General features: G+C 41.0%; 1 protein-coding gene across 1 annotated transcript in view; it reads left to right on the forward strand.

The window, feature by feature from the left end:
• Lmx1a (LIM homeobox transcription factor 1 alpha) overlaps window positions 1-24,904 on the forward strand; it is a 75,895-nt gene that overhangs the window by 27,376 nt on the left and 23,615 nt on the right. The gene's annotated exons all lie outside the window — the stretch shown is intronic.

A 24,904-nucleotide genomic window follows, 5' to 3' on the forward strand; every position in this document is an offset into this window, starting at 1 on the left:
GAGAAGGGAACCATAGTTACGCCTCTCAAGGCTTTTGATATTTCATTGGTTACCCTGGCTACCCAAAGGCACAAGAGCAAAGCAGACACATATTTGTGCCGACAGGACTCCCCTTATGATCCTGTTCTTTCCCTTCGTTTCTTTTCGAGTCTGTTCTATTCTATTTGACCACACAACGTGCAATTGTCAGCGGAAACAACGCCATTGAAGTATTTTATGCACTTTCACATCATGGTCAGTTGGCGTTATGGTTTCGGGTCGAGCAACATGTGTGGACAATTGGAAGAGTTTAGGGATGAGCTAGATTCCGACCCACTCTTTCAATAAGGATATAACAAAAATAAATAAACAGTGTAATACTCTTATTGGTATTGACTTAAACTGGTTCATATTTCTGTTGTATTTTGAAAAATGAATTCATTATTTTCTTGTTACAAATTCGTAACTAAATATGTTAAGCATACTTAACAACAATCAAATTATTTAAGACCATTTACAAAACCCTTAAATATAAACAAAAATTTCTGAAATTTGATAGACGGGATATTTTAATCTCCCCCTACAATGTTTTACTATTATTCTATTGTTATAGAGTAAGATATATCTACATGTAGCTCTCCTATGCTGGTGGAACCACAGACGGAATCGCTTATTAAGCTGCTCGTGGAAGCCGCTTAGTGGCATGCGTAGGTGAGTACTTTTTATTGCACAAATATTTGCCGTTCGCGTACTCGCTGCCAAACAAAAAGCACGCGACTTTGTGCCAGCGCCGAAAGTATGCAGACAATGTGCAAACAGGAGCACACACAACGGGCACACACACACACACACACACACACTACCCACATCGCATAGATAAAAACTAATTTTTCATCAACAAAATAAAATGCAAGCGTACACTGATAAAAAGTATATGCAGAAGTGAGCTAATTATAGTTGAATATTGGTGATAATGTATGAAAGATATATCAAAGAGTTGAAAATGTATATCATTAGTAACATATAGTAAAATATAAATATTTATTTATATTTTATAAAACTTAAAATACACTTTTCTATATTTGAAAGCTATTTAAATATTTAAAAAACTTCAATGGATATTATAAATTCTTAAGAATCTTATTACATTTAAAGCATAACACATTATGTTCTTCGAAATTTCCCGAGTGTGTGGAAATGCTGGAAAAACAGGGCGGAAGCTTCTGTTACTCCAAAAGCAAACGATATTTCAACACGCTTTTTGCCAGCCGCTTTGTAAATGCGCAAATTTTGTAACAAACAAAACAAAATGGCGGCCAGCGGAGGCGGAAGTGATGAAAGTATCGATGCGCGGCCATTGATGGGTCCATGTCCCCATTTCCGCCCCCCATTTTTCCGACGCGGCCCTGTGGGATCCGCGTTTTATGCAACACATATTTGAGTCTATTAAAAATGCGTTTAAAATGCTTTCTGTGGTTTTACGGTTAAATTGTTAAATTCAAATAAAATTGATTTTTGTTGGCTTACACCACGGGTCTGTGTGTGTGTGTGATGGGGCCCTGCTTTCACGCGCATATTGCGAATTTTTGCTTCAATGCATAGTTGGAAAATTAAATGCAAAAAGGCTTACAACTAACCGAGCTATGCGGCACAACAAAATCATTTGCAAAATGAGGGCTACATGTGATCGAAATGCTTTTCCCCGGCAGCGAATTCTTTGCCAGCGATTCGTTCGCATCCGGATTAGTCGGAAACGGAAACTTTCCTCTCACCTCGACCACCAGGTGCAGATAAGTTGCACCATTACCACGAATACTGTTAAATGGTAATGAATTTTAAACCATTTACGAAAAATAATCTATGCAAATTATTCAGTTAGATATTAAAGGAGGTTGCAGGGTATTTTTCTATTAGTCTGAAGCTTGCAACGCAGTGAAGGAGTCATTTCCGTCAATAAATATCGATTCAAAAACTGATTATAATGTAAGCATAGTTATGATCAATTTCCATAATTCAGATACAAGTTAAAAGGATACAAATTTCCAGTTCCTGAAGTTGTTTCCTTATTTGTTTTTAAAATAAGTATAGCAATATATTAGCATATTTTATAATTTTGAATAAGGTTTACTTTTATTTGTATAAACTTTACTGGTTAAATTACTACGCTACTATTTAGTTAGTTAGTTAGTTAGTTCTGTTAGGTCGGGGTTGTCCGTGAATATATATATAATTAGGATTGTGGCCTTTCGTTTATCACGAATATAACCGAATTTGTAGTCGCCACCCAAACGATGTCAATGAGATGCATCAAGTAATGGGCAAATATATTGAGCCACTGTCTGATTCCGGGAAAAGGAGCTCGAGCGATAAATGCCTCGGAAGTCATGTTTAAAAGTGCCAGGCAACAGTCAACATCCAACAGCCAAATGGTGAGTGAGTGGGCTTCCTCAATGAAACATGCAACGTAATTTCCATGTGGGTAACCAGCAATTTCTGGCATGTAACATTTTTCAACATCAACAACCCCAACTATATGGCGGCGCTTCCGCTCTGCAACGCACATCCACACATCCGGTTATATGCAGCCAAGCGCAAACACTACAAGAAAAATCGCAAGTGAGGCGAATAAAATATTATTTTCTAATGCTCGAAGACACAAACAAAGGCAGCTACTAGCCGTAAGGGCAGCAAAATGGATGGATGATGCTGGATGGTGAAAAAATACAAGTTGAAGAAGGCGAAATGCTGAAGTGAAATCAAGAAAAATTGTTTAGTTCTTTGGCTCCGTTCTTGGTCTGGGTCTCGTAGCTGGCGGAGAATAATGGCTCGGGTGCTCTACTTGGGGCTTAATCCATCTTAGTCTAGTCACATCCACTACCAAGGATATGGACAGGGATAAGGGGATAAGGATGGGGATGACGACAACGAGGACTTTGAAATGTTGCAAGAGCTCTCCGGAGATGGAGCGCAAATGTAAACAAAAAACGAAATTATTCTGCAGCATTTGTTCCTTCGCTTCGCCTCTTTTTTATTTTTATTTTTTATATATATATTTTTAAAGCGCTTTCCACAATTTTTTCCCATTTCGTCCCATTTTTTTGTGTGCTCATGCGAAAGCGCCTTAAGTTATGCTGCCATTTTTCCCGCCCGCTTTCTTTCTTTTCCGCTGCTTTCTATTTCGAGCAATATTTTTTGTAATAATGTTGCCTCGCAGGCGAAAGCGGCTAAATGAAATGAATTGTGAAAAATGTGCTCCAACTCCGGGCCACAGTTTCTGTTTCTTGGGGCGGCTTCCTCCTTCTCTTGGACGGTCTTCAGTGGTTGAGCTTGCCCGCTTTCGAACTCAATTACATAAGCGCTGCCGGCTTGGCAGTTTGTAATTTTTTCGGCAAATGGCAAGTCACATAGCTGCTGCTCTGGCCTCGGTCCAAAAATCACGTAAAATGTCAAATTGCAAAACGTCAGGGAAAATGGCGCGTTTGTTTTGTCGTCGTCGCTTTTTCTCTTCCTCTGTTGTCATTCGCCTTATCTACTACTTTAACGCTCAAGTATTTCAGCCTCTCGGTTCCCCAATTCCCAATAGCATTCACACACCCCCAACCCACACACACACACACCCCCAACATACACCCAAGCCCCTCCTCAGCATTCAAAGCACACAACAAAAATGCCAACAATCCAAAGTTGAGTTTTCTTTGGAATTTCTTGGCGCTTTTTTTCTTCCTACATTTCCCTGGCTCCTTTAACATTTTTTGTTCGTTCTTCGCTTTTTTCTTTTTTTGTTTGACATCTCTGCTGGGGAGGCAACATGCGCGCGCCACAATGACAATTGCTTATTTATGTTTGTGTGCTGGTGTGTGGGTGTGGGTGTGCGTGTGTGGGTGGCGTGGGGTGGGTGACTAAGCGGGGTGGCACTGCCACAGTTAACATGTAACTTCAGCGTCAAGTCAAACGAATCTTGTCCTCGTCCTCGTCGCCATTTTGTTTTTTGCCAATGCTTTCAAGCACTGAGAAAAGAGCTGAAAAGGATCAGAAGTTTTTACATGAAGATCAATGTTATTTTAGTTCTGATTAAAATTTTAATTTATGGGGGGTGCTAGAGTGTTTTAAAGCCCTTAAAAAAGGGATTTATATATATTTCACAACATTTTGCATAGGAAAAGAAAACAATTTACCATGCATTTGGTACCTAACAAATTGTATAGCATACTTTTCGACAAATTCTTAAGAACTTTATAATCCTTAGTGATTAGGGGAACATCCTGTCTAATATGAATTTAAATAACATTTGCTTTTATGTGCTAAAATTTTGGTCGATTAATCTATAAGACATTTATAAATATACATATCTTCTGAATGTAATATTCAATATTATACACAATTGCCATAGCTTTATCATCCTTTCTAGCTCTTAATTTTCATGTTTTTAGCTCTTTATAAATTAATAAATAATGTTTAACTTGAGTTAGGTATAATTTCTCTAAGTGCTCTTACTTGCTTCTGCTTTTTCATGGCTTCCATGACCGTTGACTGCTGCTGACTGCTCTCGTCTTGTCTGTGACTCTTATGGCCCTGTTTTGTATGTTTGCGGAGCTGCGTTCTGCTACGCATTCCGTTGGTATTCTACCATTAATACTTGTCTACTTAACGGTAAATTACAGACATTAAACGCACGCACACACACACGGACACGCACACGAACTTGCCGAAAAGAGTGTGTGTTTGTGTGTGTGTGTTTGTGTGTGTGTGCTTGAGCCTGGCTGTGTATTGGTAATAAGGATGGGGAGGACATCCCGCATCCCGCATCCGTTCCACTCGGATGTGCTTATTTGTTGTCAGTACGCGTCAAACATTTGAAAACATTTATTTTTGCCCCGTACGAATGCTTCAATACTCGTAAAGCTTTTGCCAGCTGACAGCTCGTCGCCAGTTTGCCAGTTGCCAGTTTATTTTTTGCCATCCCTCCACTCCAATTCCGGCCGGAGTTTCCCCCTTAGTTTTTCCGGATTCCCCGCAGCTTCCCATTCCCAGTCGTGATAAATGGGGGACGCAGTGCCTGCCGGGGAAGTCCTCTATTTGTCCCCGTAACCGAGAACTGCTTTTTTTTTGGGAGTTCCCTAAAATTTAAGAGCTACCAATCGAATGAAATATTGTAAATCAAAATATTAGTAGGAAATTTTATATATTTAACTTTATTTTGAGAATTATAATCATATAATGTATATAATTATATTATAAAGTGCTCGAATGGAGAACGAGCTTCTTGATATTAGAAAATGATGATTATTGTATTGATAGTAGTATTATATATTCGGTAAAGAATTTCACGGTATCCTAGGCAATAAATTTGATTGCCTCTTAAAGACTTTACTAAATACAGATTTAAATATCACAAAAAATCTCAAACTAAACCCGAAAATTCTACCAGAAATTGCATCATTCAATTTGGAAATTCCCCAAAACCGTTGCCAATGTAAAGAGTGCTCTGGCCACGTGAAAAAGGCAGCAGGATTTTCTTTTTATTTTATTTAATTCCCCCTCGGTACCCCTTGACTCCTCTCTTATGTGCGGCAAGGCCGTAGAATCAACAAAAGTAAAACAATACCAAAAATCAAACACACAGAACAGAACAACTGAAAGGTGATGCACGTTTCCATCTTCAGTATCCCAGCTAGAGGACCGAGTTTGGGATCCAAAAGGACGAAAGGAGATGCGCCGAAGGAGGACTTGTAAAATACTTTTGTGTAACTTTGGCTGAAAACTTTATTTTGTGTATTATATATCCTGTTAACAATATACTTCAGTGTGCGAGCCGTTGCTCCTGCCGCTGACGCTTCAAAGGAACAACAAAGACCAAGAGTCACTTAGCACTGAAAGGATACGCGTGCGTATGTGTGTGAAGTGTGTGTGTGTGTGTGTGTGTACGAGGTATGTGTGTGAGTGCGGTTTCCGTTAGCCAACAGCCTAAGTTGGTTTGTCTCACGAGCAGCAGGCAGCGCCAAATGCTTTCAGCTTTCTTTTGTTTAAAATTTGGTTTGTGTCAGCAACCACACGAACGCACACAGACCCACGCACACTCGGCGCACACACAAAGCCAAATTGTTTTAAAAGAAAGTCAAAGGTCCTTGCAGGATGTCGAACGGGGGGAGTGGTGGGTGGAGGGCGAAGACCAAGTCGAAGACTTTTGGGCGAGGACATGGCAAATAGGTGGCTCGGGCAGACAAAACTTTTTCAAACTAAACAAGTCATGCACATTTTTTGGCCTTGCTCGGGCTATGTGTGTGTCTGCTTGCTCATATGTGGTGTGTATGTGTGTATGTGTGTGAGCACTTCCGTTTCCGCTGCCTGGCCATACAAGTGCAGTAGAAGGCATCGGCTCACAAGTACACAGACTACACACAGCCATATGCAAATTTTTTGCCGCCTTGTTATTTTGAGGAAATTTGCATTAGTCCTAACAGAAACTTTGCATCAATTTGCATATATCATATAGAAGTAATGCTCGCTTGCAAAGGAAACAACACAACACATCACTGGTTTCGATTAGGCAATTTAGAAAAAAATTTAAAAATATTTTTCAACCAGACATGTCTAGATCGATTCAGCTTTTGATGCTGATCACGAATGTATTTGGTTTATAGGGTCGGAAATGATTCCTTCACAGCATAACAAGCTTCTGACTTAAATTATACCCAACAAAAATGGTATAAAAATATACCATTTTTCGAAAAATCTAAGTTTTTCGGACATCATAATTAAGCCGAAATTGTATTAATTTTAATTCGGAAAGCTGTTCTGTGCTAGTTTTTATTGTACTATTTAATCTGCATACTGCGTTTGTTGATGCTATTGTTAGTTTTTAAATAAAATAATAAAACCTTGCAAAAAGGTATAAAAACAGGCAATTTTCTCCAAAAATCATAGTTTAAAAAACGCATAACTCAGCCAAAAACTCATTGATTTCAATTCGGAAAACTGTTCTATGCTAATATTTAATAGATTAACAAATCTGCATACCCAGTTTTCAAATTTAAAAGATTCAATTTTTTGTAACATTTTGACAATTTTAATGATGTAACCCCTTATGAAATTTTCAATTTTCGGAAAAATCTTAAACATTTATTTTTTGACCGAACATGGCTAGATCGATTCAGCTTTTGATGCTGATCAAGAATATATATGGTTTGTAGGGTCGGAAATTATTCATTCACTGAGTTTTAAGCTTCTGACTGATATTGTAATACCTTGGCAAAGGTACAATCTTAACTTATTTCCAATTTAATCATATCTATAATTATAATTTATTCTGAAGTAAATTCCTTAATTTAAACAAATTTTGACAAACGCAATTCTGTAATAACTACATATGTGTATCAAATTATTTATTTATCTAAAACAAAAAAACATTTCGAAGATATTAAAGTGAAATTAAAAGCTGTCAAGATAAATTGTCTTTATTACTAAACAAATATTATTGGGCTGACAAATTTATTAATTAGCCATATACCCAACGTATACTTTCTTAAATATTAAAGTAAATTCCCCAAAAAACCCCTTGGAATTATCCTGACTTACTTCGGGTTAACGCATTCCCTCTTAAGTATGCCGAAGATGCTTTGGCTTTGAGAAGCGACACACAAATCACTGAACTGGGCAGCCGTGCCAAAGGGCCATAAATACCAAATTGACACTATTACACGGCCATTCACAGGATCCTCCCCCCTCCAGGAATCCTCCCCGTCTCCCTGGCCGTATCCTTCTTACCTGCATGGTTGCCTTCCCGCAGCCGGCAAACGCGTGGCCGCCTTAATGGACACCTTCCAGATTAATTGCTGCCGGCGACGAGGCCTTAACGACACCGACCACCACATGAACCGCAAAAAGAACAAAGCATTAAGCTCCGACCTGGCCAAGAGGGGAGACAGGGAAGGTCGTGTGTTTAACCAGTCAAAGTCACGTGTCAAATAAAATGTCAACAAAACAATTGAGTTATTTATTTGGGCATCAGGACGCCGGGGGCGGTAGGGCGTTTAATTTTGGCCGCCCACCGGAGCCCGAGGAGCGTGTGCCGGGTATTTAAAAATCCATTGGCGGTCATTCGACTAAGCCGAGAGTTACTTTGTCAGTCCTGAGGCTCAAGTGTTGAGTTCATTGCAATGCAGGGCGTTTGAATATCTTTTTCTATTTTTTGATACTGGTCACAGTCATCCCTGCACTGAGAGAAACGCAGGAGCTTGTGAAGATTTTGTAGATTTATTATTAAGAAATCGGTGGGAGAGAAGGAAAGCCAAGGGAAATGTGTATAATCTAAATATGGTTTGGAAATATACAATACATCTAAGGCAGGGTTAAATCTAGGCTTACAAATAATTTATTACATTTTTATGATAAGAAAATGTTCCTATTTTTCAGTCTCTGGAGTCTAATTAATGGAAAACCCTTTATATTTCTTAGAAAGAATACTTCTTTCAATATAATATTGATGTGTAACTCAATATTCTGAAGAACTAATAATACATTAAATTCATAATAAACCAGCAAGTCAAGTTATATTTTCACCAGTCAGTTTCATTCATAAAATTCGTATTATTCTTTGTAACAGAACATAATTTTCCTGATTGAATTATTCATAACCAGTAATACATTTTTTTCCATGTGCAATTGGGCCTCTAGGTTTGCCCAATTGACACGTGCCGGCCGCATTCGAAGGATGTGCTAACCTCGGTATCCTTGTGGGTTGCTGCTGCTAAATGATTTTCTAGTTGCCAGGCAGCAGGAGCATCGCCATAGCCCGGGATTAGCCGATGACGGGAGTGTCGCTCGGAGTCCTGGGACGGGTAATGCCCTAAGCCGAGATGCTCAATTGAAACGAAAATGATATTTGCTCAGGCCCGGCCGCTGGCTGTGAGTCCTGCGAGCATCCTTTTCGGGGCTCGCTGCTAAGCAAATACAAATAAAGACCTTTGATGTGAATTTATTGGCAATCGCCAGAGATGAGGATGTGAGAGCCGCAGAGTAGGCAGGGGTAGGTGGGGACTGGGAAAAGGGCGTGAGAAGCATCGCAGGGAAATTTGCACAACAAATGTTTATGAATTTTGCGGCTCGTATAAATGCATAAATAATGCATATGCGCTCGGCCACTGAATATGAAAATCCAAGTGCCAATGCCTTGTGCATTTATATGCGCATAAATAAATGTTAAACATTCTATTCTGTGTGTATGACGGACCAGTGTTTCTTCGCATTGTAATGCTTTTTCATTTAAAATGCCCTGTGTCTGGGGCCATAAAATCTCGAAAGTCACTCGCCGCTCGCCACGTGGAAATTATGAGAAGGACAATGTCATAAAGTGAGATATGGCTTTCACGGAACTCCTTTCTCCCGGTGGCATAAATTATGTAAATGCAGGGAAAGCTGTCTCAATCCGGCATCTCCAATCCTGAGAACCGTACTATTAGTGCAAGTCCCGGGTCTCTGGGTCCATTAGGCTTACCACACGCGCCACCCAAGAAAAAACCTGACCCACACCACCACATCGCACCACCCGAAAAATCCTCCTCCTCCTCCTGGAATCCTCTGAAATTTCGACAACATGTTGCGGCCCGGACAAAAAAAGGTCAACATTTTACGGTTGATTAAAGTGCGCCAGGCTGCTCCAGCTCCGGCTCCGGATCCGAATACGGATTTACATTCAGCTCGAAGCGCTTTCGGGCTCCCAAATTGCTGAAATATTTAATGAAGTGCATAAAAATAATTTGTACAAATATTTCATGCATTTCGGTTGAGAAATATTAAGCATGTACGAGTATTTTGGTTTCTGTGCTGCCTCCAATATTTTTGTCAAATATGTATTTTTTGTTCGTAACTTATTTGTTAAACCGCCGATGGGCAATTTGCGCATATTTGTTAATGGAAATTGTTTAAATGGCCCGAAGTATTTGCCCAAATAGACTGCTGTTGCGAAGTTCGGTCGGATCCCGCGGCGAGTTGGCCGTAATTGAGCGAGTGGCCAAAAAAGGGGAGGCACAAAAGGTCAACTTTTTCCATTGCACCCACATCCCTGCGAATCCATTTAAATGTGCCACACAACTCCAGCTTATCCCATTCCCCTTTGCCAACTTTGGGTTCCTTTATTAGAGCAAAAAATATTTCAATTATTCGCCGGGCTAAGCCTGACCGGACTTAGCAAGGTGTTAATTTGGCTAATTTCACTGCGGCCTCGAATATTTCGAATTATTTTATATATAAAACAATTTGCGACCAAAGGGCTGTATGTCGGCTCCACTTGCTCTGGTATTTCTAAATTTTTATACTCTGTTGTCTAGACTGGTGGGGTAAACTACAGTTGGTTTGGGTTTAATGAGTGTTTTGTTAGAGGTCCAGATGTCTTGGTCGATATTCGAGAATGTAGCAGATCACTCATAAAAGACAGTGAAGCAGCAGTAAACTATACTACAAATAGTCTCGAGTTATATGTTAATTGGTTTATTGTCAGTCTAACTTATTTAAATGTATCGTGTTTATCATTGATTTACTTTAATGAAACTGAAAACATAATTTTATAAAGTTAAACTTGCACAACTTTAATAGGTTTTTAGATGAAATTAACGAGGGAAGAATCTTTGTGTATGATGCTCACAATATAATAAAATATATAAGTTTACTAATACTTAAAGTTGTACTTGTATAAAAATCTCCTAAAATACAATTTATCTAAACCTTTTCGCTGTTATTTAGTTTGGTATTTTTGATTTTCCAATGCAATTTTTTTTGTTAGCAAACTACAAGTTGAACAAACTTTTTCGTCTTTATTTGCTTTTGTTCAATCGCATTGGCAATTGTGATCGAGTTTTTGCTCATTACTATTCCGCTGGTGACAGATTGCCTGGTCTGACAAGCCCGTTTTCAGCCCGAGTTTCGTCCTGGTGGCCGTGCTTCGTGGTCCTTCCTCATCCTCATCCTCATCCTCATCGATGATCCGCAGTGACACAGCCACCCCAAAGTCCAACGATGGGTGGTTGCAGGCCGCATCGTAAAAAGCGTAACGCATAAATGACGAGGCTGTTTCCAGCGGAACAGTGCGGAACGGAGCTGTAAGGACACGTTCGGGGGCGGTCGATGAGGCTGCAACAAGGAAGGCTCGGCAGAGCTGAGCAGCTAGCAGATTGTTGGACAAGTGGCGCCCTTGTTTTGCGGAAAGTGTTGTTTCCTTTTTTGCCGGCGAGATTTTATGGCGCAGAAAATTGAATGATTGATCGCAAAAATAGGCGCAACTAATTAATTTTCGACCCTGCCAGTTTGGGGTGTCAGCGTTTCGGAAGGGGGCGTGGCCGCATCGATGTCATTGCCCAACCGGTGGCCACCTGCAAACAGGATCTTCCCCCTTTTTTTGTATTTTTAAGTCGGAATACAGAGAGGAGGAGTTCAGCCTTTTCGTCCCATTTCATTTGCATAATTTGCAACTTAATTTAAGCAACTTCGACGGGTTATTTGGGATAGTTGTATAGCGTATCCTGGGGGATTTTCACACGTGTGCCACATTTTTCTGAGCCTTGGGCTTGCCACGCCCTCCAGCCAACCGCAATGCCACTTTTTGCGGTTCACTTCGTTTTTGTCATTAACTTGCGGCAACGATATCCCTCTCTATTTTTCCTGCCCCGCCACGTGGAGATGATTTAACTCCAAGGCAGTATTGTAGTTTCCAACCATCCAGTCACATGCCGACTAATTTATTCATGACATCATCATTAAGACGTCTTTGCCAGCCGAATCCTTTGAAGCTCCTGCACCGCTCACCTCGTATTTACCTAATCGGAGCAACCTCTGCAAGCTTCCGTTTGCTCTTATTTATGTTTACTTTGCGTCGAGCCAAGGCAACTACTTTGTTTACGTTGGCTTCCTTCGAGAGGAGAGGCTGCTGTTGGGGTGCCTAGAGTGTCCTTAGAGGAGCATCCTCATCCGCCTTCAGTTCCCCAGTTCTGGATCTCCCATGAATTTTAATAAGTGTAGCATTTCGAAACGTGTGGCGTTCGTCCTTTGACTTGTAAAGTTAAATTCGCTTTGGCTTTATCATTTGAACATCTCTCAGAAACGACAATAATGGGTGCGGTTATTCATGGAAGCTGAGCTAGTGTTCTCTGGTAATAATATATCAGGTTGGTCTGTGTTTTAAACTTATTTGTGACAATCAAGTGTGAACCGAAACATGCATAGAACTTTAACAATTCAAAGAGACTTTATAGGTCAGTCCTTTGTTCCTTGTAAATAATGTAGTATTCTTTTTACTGAAAATAAATTAAAATACTATTAGAAGCTAAAAATTCGATATCCTTCTTTAAGAAATTAATCATAATCCTTTTATAAAGTCTTTGTTCAACTTCAATCTGTAAACCTTTGTCCCAAATCAAGCCGATTGAATCACATAAGCGATCGATTTGCAACTTGGAAGCCGTTTTAATATCCTATCCACATCCGTTGGCCAGCAATTGACGTGTCCTTTGACATCCTGCGACTGAAACGGCAACTGCATCGGCACTTACCGAATCTGAAGTCAAGCTGGTAATTAACTTTGCAACACTTGCCGTGGCGGATAGCCATGGCAGTGGGCATGAAAGGGAACCTGGCCAGCACGCAGCTTTTTGTGGCAGCCGTGGCAGGAGTAAATATGTGTGTGTGTGTCCTTGTCCGTCGGCCGGTGGTCAAACGATGAAATGTCAACAATGGCTAACGCTGTGATCTCCTTTGCTCCCGCTAACGTCATGCGTGCACTTCATCACCGCTGGCAGTCACGACTCCCGACCGGAGTATGGAGTGCCCTGTGCAGGAGTCCCGGAGTCCTGAAGTCCTGGAGCCCCACACTCCACCACAGTCACAGTGCGAGTCACAAAAAGGCGCAAATTTACATTTACATTGACTGAATGATGCCGACGGGCTGGGCGGCCATGGAACATGTCCTGCACACAGAGCCTGATTGATTTCGAGTGCGTGTTTCATGCACTGAAAAAATTATCATACTTTTTGGTGTATTTTTTAAAGCATTTTTATAGTTTTGAGCTCCTTAAAATGTTGAAAATTGTAAAATTGTAAATGCCCTTGCATGTAGTTTTCGATTCACAATTATTGGACCATCATGTCCGGCTAATAGCTTTTATAACTCTAATTTTCTATAAGAAATAGGCAACCAATTATATAGTTTTCTTTGTGTTCCATAATTTCTTTGAGTGTAGATCCTTTGCACATATATCCCGCTCGATGGCCGGCAACGAGTCTTGCGTAAAAACCACGAAACATATTTGGTTTGTCATTGGACGCAGTGAAGCGTCCACTAAGTGGACATTGGGGAAGTACCCACGGGGCGGCAGTGGCAAGGGATGTTGAATGTTGAATGGATGCTGGATCCTGGCTGAATGCGGGCCTTCTGTAATGCCGAAATGTAACCAGACATATTGACATGGGATGTTTGACTGTGTGAGTGTGTGTGCGTGTGTTTCTTTTCATGTCCGTACGTACATGACAAGTGGAGCCTCAATTGGTTGTCCTGCCAAACACTCACAAGGACACACACATACATACACATACATACAAATGGGAAGCCATCGCCGCTTAACTGCTTTTCCACCGAAGCCATGTTGATTTTTTCACTGGCTTCTGTTCACTTCGTTTCGTTTTGGCTTCGTGGCGTTGTTTGTGTCATTTGCCTGCCATGCGGTTGTACGAGTGCTTTCGCATCTGTGTGCCAACGGATCCTGGGTGTATCCTGCTTGTGTGTGTCCTCATATCCTTGTGTGCATGCATGTGGTGTGCATGCAATGTCCTTGTGCAAACTTCCCGCACTTTGTCGTCGTCGTTTTCGTTTCCCTTGCTGCTTGTCGTTGGTCTTTTATCGTTTCCTTGTCGTCCTCGCCCATTCTACCCTTGTGTATTCCATATCCTTTTTTCGTATGTCCTTTTGATTCTCTGGATGTCTTATATCTGATGCGACTGCGCTAGTAGTTTGGTAGGGCTCTTTATGTTCTTATGATTTAAGTTAGTTTCTTGTTTTTGGAAGCTGTTTGAATGGTGTGGTATTAAGAAGGTGACAAAATATATTCAGCTTTTGTAGGTTTTATTTTACGAAATGAAACATAATTACTATAGCGGTAGATTAGATTATACAAAAACAAAACACAAAAAACAATAAGATAGCCCTCGATTGATTCTCTAAAAACTAAAATAGTTTTAAGAGCCAAATACAATTTAAGGGACGTGCTGAATTTATTGTTAAACTGATATTCATTTCATATAATCTCTACTGACTATACCTTTTCCAGAAACTTATCCTTAAGGATCTCTTAATGATTATTACAATCCTAAACCTCTTCACATTATTATTCTATATGTAATACAATTTCAATTTTATCATGCATAATGCATACGCGGTTCCCCCATTCTTACTTCATTTTTTTCCCACCACCTCTATAACTGAGCACTTGTTCTCAAGGACCTCAAGGACTACACATGTTAGACCCGCGCAACTTGAACTCTTGATTAGCTCTCTGCATTTTTTATCGCTGCGATCAGCATCGACATTGGCATCAGCCCATCATCGTCAAGTGTCGTGCCATCGAGTGCCGGGCATCCGTATCCGTACTCATACCCGTATCTGTATCTCTCTGTATCTGTATCTGTATCTGTATCTGTATCTGTATTTGTTTCTATTACAGTCGCTGAGGATTCGGATCCGTATCTGTAAGCGATATCTGTCAATAAAAACAAAAAAAACTCCCATGAGCACACACACTCGAAGCGTGGCAGCGCGTGTCGCTACTTAATTGTTAAACATTTTGTAACATTTCGCCGAGATTAGCATCGCAAAAAAAAAAAGAAGAAGCGAGAAGCCGCGAGGGGAGTTCTCCGGCACAAAGGGACACGGAACGGGGTGTGGTCCTTGCAAGTCAAACAGGTCCTCCTCACAAAGGGAATGCGGGATGTGGGAATGGGACGAGTGTCGGAACTGGGACCCAATCCTTTGCCGCGGGTAGTTTGTTTGTTTGTTGCTGTTGCGATTGCGATTGCGATGCGCGGATAATCTCCAGCGAGGCACGTGAGCTCTGTTTATTTGTTTATTTCCTTACCAGCCAGTCAGTCAGCCAACCAGCTCCTCTTCGCTCCGCAATTCCACTTCTCCGTGAAGGTGTAATATGTTAAAGGCAACAATGGACGACAAGGAGCGCGTGCTCTGGACACGCGGCGCAGATTTTTCACATGGATAAGCTTTCCTTTTCGCTCTTGCTATTGCACAATTTCCCAATTCTTGTATACCAATCGCGGGTCAAAAACTTTGTGGCACAGTGAAATTGGCTGAAATTGAAACTTACTAAGGAGCAGGCAGTAAGCACTCAATATTAAGAAGGAATTTTGGGGGAAAACTTAATAAGAATTTCGCTTACGGTTTACTTATTGTTGAGTAGATACAGGTCTTATAGTTAATGTAATTAAGATCCTAATGGGCGTGTTATATGCAATTAAAACCTAAAAATAACAACCTTGAAGTTGCACCCAACTAAAGGCCAAGATTCCATCTTTCTTCACCGATAACTTCCACTGTGGCAAAACCCTCTCGTATTCCTTGGTCCTCACTTTACTGGCCGTCATTCTGTTAAACCTTTTGGCATGTCCCCATGACCATTACTGTGTTGTTTCTGTGGATATATGCTTTGGATGGTGTGTATGTGGCCACTATTGGTTCCCTTTTTTTTCTACTCCCTTCTAATATTTTTGGCGACTGCTGCCACTTTTTGCGCAGCCATTTTGTGTCGGGATCCCCTTCGGTTATCCTGCCGCCATCCTGCCAGCTACAGTCCCTCCCAGCGCTGGCACTCGACTCGGATCGAGTCGCTAGCATTTTTCGCTGGCATCGCATTTTTGCTTTGCTCCTTTTGCCACTATCCTGGCGCTGCCAAAAACCATATCCTGTGCGCTATTTGCTTTCCTCGATTTCTATTTGCGCCCCGGGCGCTCTCGTGTGTGTGCTAGAGTGTGTGTGTGCCAGCCAGTAGTGTGCTGTGTGTACTGTGTGTTGTGTGTGCCAGAGTATTTCTAAGTATGCCGAGCATGTAGCTTTTGGTATTTATGACTATTGTCGGAAAGCAAATATTTGTCTGCAGCGCATAAAAACAACAGTTAAACGAACGGGCTACGTATACGGAATATGTATGAGATGGATCCTTGCTGTGTGTTTGTGTGTGTGTGTGTGCTGGCCTCCTATTCGTATACGTATTTTTTCTGGTTTTTCTGCCGTTCTCGGTGGGAATAATAAAAACAAATGCAACAACCACAGCGAGTGGTACACGAACATCTGAAAACTACTGCCGAAAGTGACGCTGCTTTGGTATTTCTCCTTTTTTTCATATCCTTGCAAGGGTATTTCCATCTTAGTCAGAAGCTTGCAACGGAGTGAAGAAGTCAATTCCGACCCTATAAACCATATATATTCTTGATCAGCATCAAAAGCTGAATCGATCTAGCCATGTCCGGTCAAAAAATAAATTTTTAAGATTTTTCCGAAAATTGAAAATTTCATAAGGGGTTACATCATTAAAATTGTCAAAATTTGACAAAAAATTGAATCGTTTAAATTTGAAAACTGGGTATGCAGATTTGTTAATCTATTAAAAATCAGCATAGAACGGCTTTCCGAATTTAAATTAATTAATTTTTGGCTTAGTTATGAGGTTTGAAAGACATTGATTTACCCTCAAATTTGCATATAAAAATATTGATTTATTTTAAATTTTCTTGATGATATGCGAAGACTTAAAAGCCGATTGCCGAAATTCTTACATATTTCGATTTGGAAACTTTCCAATTTGAGATAAATTCGTATTTGGCTTAGTTTTGATCGATTACACATTCAAACTGAAAGGGAATACAATCTCCGGCTTCCCAAAGTTACCTTTCTTTCTTGTTTCTTATTGTTTATTCACTCTTGGTCAGTATTTTTATGCTCCTGCATTTTTATGCTGACCTCAAGCTGGCTTGTCCTCCATAAAAGCTGGCTGGCCATTGGCCATATATGTATATATGGGTATGTGGCTTGCAGACTGCTTGGAAGGGGATGCCGATTATACCAAGATTGGTTGGTCAGTTCCCCGGGCTATATGGTTTCCAAGGAACGGGAATGTGGATAAGAGACCGACTGAGTAATCCCGGGGGAAAGTATATTTCTCAGAAACCTATCACATTGAGTTTATTTACTAATTATTATGATATTTCTTACCCCTTAATCAGGCATTCGCTGAAATATGATTAAAAATATTAAGAATATTCATATTGAATTGCTTCAAGTCTCCCAGAACTGCACATGATTCCAGTACCATTTAAGCTCTACCCCTTGAATCTGGGATCGGCAATTAATTTAGAAACGGGATTAGCTTAAATTCTGCAAATCCACATAGACAATGAGTGAGTGTAGTTTTCCCACAACTTTCAACGGCTGAGCTCATGCCACCCAGGGTTTCGAGAATGTTTTTAAGAGTCACCATTCTCTGGTCCCTGCCTCATTGAATCCGCACTAAACAAACCTCCAAATTGTTCGCATGGGCCGAGTATCACGGAGACAGATTGAAATGACAACTTTTAGTATCGGAGATTGGCCATGAAGTACGGTTAACGACGGGGCGGACACAGATGCGATCTGAATCTGAATCCGAGTTCGCGTTTGGACGAAGGCAATTTGTGTAAATATTGAAACGTTTGTGCCGAAATCAGAGAGAAATCAGAGATTGTGCGGCTGATTGGAGTTGGCAAACTGACGAAGGATCAAGGGGAATGTGCTGCGAAAAGGGCTCTCTGTGTCCTGTTTGCCTGTGAGCCATTAATGCCCAGGCAATATAAACTATTTGCCTAGACTGGAATTGTGCAGGAGATTTTCCCACCCCGATTGTGATGGCTTTTTCCGCTAATAAGCTAAATTCACACCAATCCGGGGATGACTGACTACTAATGACTGACCACTGACCCAAGAAATGCGCAAAATTCAAATATTTTTCAAATTAAACTTGAAAACACTTTGCTCGTTCGTTTGCTCGCCCAATTTGTTGTTCTCCATCGCTTTTTGGCAAAAACGCTCTTTACACTTGACTTCAAATCGCTCAAAGGACGCGTTTTATGCGTTTGCGTTTTGGCCAGAACCAGGACCAGGACCGAGATAAAAACAAAAAAAAAAATTATCTGTAGGGCAAAGACAGGGAAAGCGAGGCAAGAAGGGGGACTTCGGGGGTTACGCATCAAAGCGCCCGTATGAAAAATGGCCAAAGCGCGATACGCCAAATTGAAAGCAAGAAAAATATGGCTGAAATGTTGCTTTTTCAAACGGCCAACTGGCTGTCCGTGGCCACGATTCTGCTGCTCCTCCTGCTCCTCCTGCTGCTGCTGGTGGGAAGAGGCGAAGCGGTAGATGAGAGATGGTGACGATGATGGCGATGATGCCCAGCCTGCAACTGATGATGGCGCCCTGCCAATGATGAATGCGCCCAAAGCCCGTTCGCGCTCACATTCCGCGTTCTGAACGCAAATGAAATTGGAAAATGTTCTGGCAAGCAAAAAGAAAATTCAACCCAGCCAGTGGCGTTGGAAAGAGGAATGGCTTTACAGGGGGCTGGGGGCAGGGATTTGGGGCTGGTGATAGGAGGGGGCATAGCGCTGGTTCAGCGACTAGCAAAATGAAAAATAGTCAAGCAGAAGCAGCACGCAAACAATGTGCGGGGGCCATCAATGGCTGTGAAGCACAGTGCACTAGATATTATGAAAATTATAACAATCTATTATCATATCATACTGATTTCTCATAGTTAAAGTATTTCCTTTAGGATGAGTTTTTAGAATGTAATTTGTGATGATAATTGAGAAGCTTTAGGGAAGAAAAGTGGGAACACTTTAGCAATAAAATAGTCCTATAATCTGTTTCACATTACACAAAATAGCAGATTGTATTTTAAGTAATAGATGTGCTTCGTGTTGTTCACGAGTTCAAATTCACATTCAAAAAAGAGTGTATTTTAAATGGGGTTTATTAATTAGATTTTATATAAAATTCCATACCATTCCTTTCTTCTTTTTAGTTTCGTAAAGATGATTTATAAGAAGATATCAAAGAGGGTATACATGAAGATATATATCAACTATGTGTCTAAATTTGCTACACACTTCTATATATATTTTTAAATCTATTCTAATATTTAGCATAAATTATAATTTCTCACCTCGGAATCACAGTGTCAGACGCTTTTTTGATGCTGACCATTTGGAAATATAAGTTTTATGGCTTATGCTGGCCAGCTCTAAACACGCATATGAAATGCCCGTTGCTCCTGGCACAGCGTCCTCCAAGCGACACCCCCAAAATCCTGGCTTGCGAGTCCTGCTGGCCCCGCCCCCTGACCTTTGGCAGCCGCTCTCCTCCCCCAGAAATCTGCAAATCTCCAGCGAAGCCAGGCACTGGCAGCTGAGCAATTTATTGCCGCTTCAGCGCACGCCAAATGAATATTGGTTTCGGTTTGGCCAACTGGGGGGTTCTATTTGATTTTGGCTTTAGCGTATTGCCAATATTTGTATTTGTCTTTGGCGCTTGTCGCTGCCCAAAACTTCAAAGTATCATTTTCATTTTGACAGGCGGCATGGGGGTTTTGGCAGTCGACAAGGACGAAGGGCCACAGGCGTTTAAATATTTGAGAAATCGTGCGGAACTGGTCGGGAGTCTGTAGCAGGGACTCGGGATTGGGGCTCCCACTTTGGCCACAGACTACTCCAGTTCACAGAATTCAAAAATTTCACACCCTCTCATGGCTGTTGTTTATTTTTGCACTGGAATGCAGATCGAATGTGATTCCCATTTGCAAAGTCATTCCCATTTCCAAACTCATTAAAAGCGAGGCACGGCTTAGCATAAACATCGCGTCCGAGAAATACAGGGCTCTGAACTCGCTCAATGCCCGATTATAAACAAAGCCTGAGACCAAAATCCAAAGACAAATAAACCACAATGGCCAATAATAAACTGGGCATAAGTGGGAGTCATCGGATGTGAACTTGGACTTGGATGTGGATGTGGATATGAACCCGAGGAGGCCAGGCTACGGGGCAATAACAAACAGCACTAAAATTGACATTGAACAAACAGGGATTATTACTCGGAATGCTCAAGGAGCCGAAAGACAGACGATATTCAAAACTAAATTGAGCACATGCTGCGCCACTTCACAGACCCAACTCGAGCATTGAGTCTCGAGTCCATTTTTGGACTCGTTCGAAGTCGGAAAATCCCAGAGCTGCGACTGCTGCGTGTCCTGCATGTCCTGTCCATGAGACGGGCGAGACAGCATGTCTGTCAGAGCCTGCTTGTGTCGGCAATTCGAACGGGATTGAGACTGGGAGCCAGGAGGCTGGAGACGGAGAAGGACTCGTGTTGACACAGATCGGCACACCAGGCACAAAATGATTGAGTTGAGCTACACGGCAAGAAAAGAAACACATTAACAAACAACATAAGCCTAAGTATTCTTTATTTCCCAACTTAACTTAACTACGCTTTATCCATAAAAAAGTATAATTAGGAATATATGTTATAAAAATTATACCTTTGACTCGTATCAGTTACACACTGAGAATCATTCTCTGTAGATCCTCTTCAATTTGAAATTATAATCAGAAAATACCGCACTCATTTGCCGAGTGTACTTGAGCTGCAGTGAGTCGAGAGCGAAATCTAAACATCTGCAAAATTACGCGCATAAATCCTTTAACACTTTCCTTCATCCTGGACACTAGACAAGCCATGGGGCTGGGGGTTGCATTTGCCACGCGGGGCATCGTCAAATTAGCCCACTTTAGGGTCGACCCTGCTGCGAGGCCTCGGCTCTGCCCTCCCCTGGACTACTCTCATTCCTCGTGGCGGGTGCAGTGCAGCATTCCTCAAACCCATTGTTTACGCACGTCATAATTCGTGGGCGGAGGAAATGAGAAGGTACACCGAAAGAAATCTTAATAGCGGTTTCATGTGGTCTAGAATCATTTTAGAGGTTCTGGAAAGTCGTATCATGGTAAAAATTAAAACATTGCCTAAGGATATTTCAAAATTTATTTGTAGAATTTATATATTCTATTACAATTTCTATATATTTGTAATTTTTCTAGTGTATATGGAACGCGTGTTGCGTTGACAGTTTCTGCTGCCTCCTCCTCCGCTCCCAGCAGCTGCAGCAGTGTCCTTCTTGTGGCTCAGTGCCTAGATCCTACTGAATCCGAGACCCAGTACCGATCCTTGAGCTCTGTTGCCCGGCTGCCAAAACAAACAATGACACCTCCGTCCGCTCCATCCGGGCATCTTCTACTTGACTGGCCGCCAATAGACGAGACTCCAGGCATAGAGTTAGAGTAAATGTTTCCACCTAATGACCCCTATCCCAGCGCCAGGATGGTGGTCCTGCACGCCAAGGCATATTTTCAAGCAGTCTTGGGCGGCTCCTTCGTCTAGGTTTCTTTCTTGCCACTTACCACATGCCACTTACCACTTTCCAATGCCAATGTCTATGCCTCATGCCTCCTTAGCGCTCATCATGCTCAAATGGTAATTGAAGGGCCATAGAAAAACTATTTATCCTGGGGCTGCCGAGCGTGCTCGTGTTGTTGCTGCTGTTGTGGTTATTCAATATTACTTCGTCCTCGTCCATTGACAAGGGGTGAAAGGGAGCAGCGGGGACTGAGAGACAATGGATGCATTGAACCCAAACCCGAATCAGAATCACAATCTGAATGGCAAGCCCATCCAAAGAGAGCGCAGCTACCCTTTGCCGGTTTGTTTTCCTTTTCTCCTCCGGTGTTTTATTAAATTTGTTTCCAGTGCCCGGGACTCATCCTGTCTGCCTGCCAGTCCTTTTTGGTTCCTGTTTGCCAACGAGTTTTATGACAATTTCCACTTTTTGCCATTGTCAATGTGATTTTATTACCGCTCTCTCCCTGGGTTTTGTCTGTCGGCGGTTTCGAACTTATCGACTGTGTGATGTTGTCATCATTATGCCGATTACTGGATGGGTTTTCGGTCTTCTGTCAAGGTTAATTGAATTTTCGCTTTTGTGCGGTTTACTGTTGCTATCTGGTCGATATGGCCGGAAAATAAGTGCCTATCTTTATGGGGCCTGTAAACCATAATTTCGCCACAGCAGTGGCCAGGACACTAGTGCCTCCTCCTTCCATTAACCTTATCGCTTAGGTCCCCCAGCCGAAGGATTAATTATGCACGCGCCTCCGAATCGCTTTCGATTGCCATCATAAAGTTAGTCAGTTTGTCCGTCACAGAGTGGAGGTGGACTTTGACCGGAAAAGTAGTAGGTGGATGACGGCCGTTAAATGGCCATAAAGCTTTTATTTGGTTAGCAATGGATACAGTTTGGATCTCTGACATTTGGATTATGCAAACCATATTAAGATGCCCTTTTTCAGAGAAATTTTGTAGAATAGCTTATAATTATAATACATTAATTGTATAATAAAGGCAAGAAGCTCTGAAAACGGTTTAAAGTAAATGCAGCTATAAGGCAGCTATATTATAACTAAGCTAAAAATGCATTAATATCAATTTGGAAAACTTTTCTGTATCGGATTTTATTAGGATACTAGCAAATGAGACTTTTATATTTAAGGAATTCAAAAAAATTGATTTAGCTTTTGATGCTGATCAAGAATATATACGTTTTGTAGGGTCGGAAATGATTCCTTCACAGCGCAACAAGCTTCTGACATAAATTACCCAACAAAAATGGTATAAAAACAGACAATTTTTTTGAAAAATCTAAGTTTTTCGGATATCATAATAAGGCCGAAATTGCATTAATTTTAATTCGGAAAGCTGTGCTGTGCTAGTTTCTATTGTTCTATTTAATCAGCATACTGCGTTTGTTGATGCTATTGTTAGTTTTTAAATAAAAGAACAAAACCTTGCAAAAAGGTATAAAAACAGGCAATTTTCTCCAAAAATCATAGTTTAAAAAACGCATAACTCAGCCAAAAACTCATTAAATTTAATACAGAAAGCAGTTCTATGCTAAGTTTTAATAGATTAACAAATCTGCATACTCAGTTTTCAAATTTAAAAGATTACATTTTTTGTCAAATTTTGACAATTTTAATGATGTAACCCCTTATGAAATTTTCAATTTTCGGAAAAATTTTAAAAATTTATTTTTTGACCGGACTTGGCTAGTTCGATTCAGCTTTTAATGTTGATCAAGAATATATATGGTTTGTAGGGTCGGAAATGACTCCTTTACTGCGTCTGACTAAAATTATAACACCCTGGTATGGAATAATATATTATATTTTTTTCCCCACATGTAGCTTTAACCTTTTATTTATTTCAGAGAATCAAATACATTTAGTTGCGATACAGTCGATGTCCTCTGAGTCGGACTTGGAAGAATGCTTCCTAGACTTCTAATAATTGCTTTAAATTCTGCGCACACTTGGCACCGACTTTGTTGTTGTGTTTGGATGCGAAGCGAAAAACATTCGGATTGGGGAAAATTTCGTGCAGCAGATACTTTCCGCTGCTTTGTTATAATTCCACAGCACAAATGTTCCGGCTTCGGTGGCCTTTGTGCCAGTCGGAATCGGTGAATAAAGTTTTCAAAGTTGCACAAACTGCCAGCAACAAGAAAAACCTGGGGAGGTGAAGTGAGCAGCAGGAGGAAAATACGGGAAAACCCAAGCACGCTATGCCAATTCCTGGTACAAGTGCTGCTCGATGCCAACAAGTTCGCCGAATTCTCCCACTTGGCGGAGGCGGCTCCTCCGGAGCCCAGGTATCCAGAGCCTAAGAACATATCCCTGTTCCCTCCTCACTTAACTCTGGCTGGCCCAGAAGTTTCCCGCTGAGCCAAAGCCTAGTCTTAAGCCAAGGAAGTTGCCAGTTCGAAGGAGGAAAAGCGGCAAGGAAATCCAGTTTCGCTTGGGCTTGGGAAGTAGCGCCAAACTTTTGTGCACGGCCCCATGTTTGGTTTGTCTTTCCAGCATCCGCTTTTCATCTTATCGCTCCGCTTTCCTTTCGTCCTTTATTTCCTTCGTGCGGAATGTGTGTGTGTGTTAGTGTGGGCATATAGTTCCACCATATAGTTGGCTCTGTGGACCCCCGACTTTTCGGACCGTCGGAAATGGGGTTTCGGCCTCGTTGCTTGTCAGTCGACGGAGATTCGTTTCCTCAATGGCCCATACAGGGTGACAGTCGTTGGCCTATAAAAATGGAAATAAAATATATATTTAAGCCCTTTAAAGATTCTTGTAGTAGAATGTAAAGAACGCTATTAATTGATTTTAAGTTTGGCATAATATTCTAGATAGAAATTAAAAGCATAAAGAGTAGGTTTAAAAATTTTACAAGTACTTTCGTTATTGAATATGAAAAGGGAAAATATAATTACCATAATATCAGAAATGTATATTAAATAGTTATTAACTTATGATTTAATTCTAAAATAATTAATAACATTAATTAAGCAGAATAAAAAGTACATTTGAGATGGGATTATAATAGGAACAACCGAAATTTTAAACCTTTTCAAATGTTTAGGCTTTATTATTTGATCCATAATTTTGATTTTCTAAAAAAATGTTCTGCAATGTAAAGAGAATTTGTGCCAGATTCTAAGGGAACACCCTTTTTTGGCCTCTTGTTTATCGCCAACTTTTTGCACCCGCAAAAAGTAAAGTGCAAGTGCAAAAAAGCGCAAAAGAAGACAAGGCCATCGTTTTTCTTCAGCTCTGTTGTTGCTGCTGCTGCTGTTGCTGTTGTTGCTGCTGTCGATTCTGTCGATTTTGTTTTTGCTTTGTTTGGGTTGGCATTCTGGTCCAGTCGTGCCACTCAAAGCGGCAGCAGCAACAACACGACTCGAGGATA

Source organism: Drosophila serrata, unplaced genomic scaffold (assembly GCF_035046125.1).
Source record: "Drosophila serrata isolate PLE 108 unplaced genomic scaffold, ASM3504612v1 contig_272, whole genome shotgun sequence".
Taxonomy (NCBI): Eukaryota; Metazoa; Arthropoda; class Insecta; order Diptera; family Drosophilidae; genus Drosophila; species Drosophila serrata.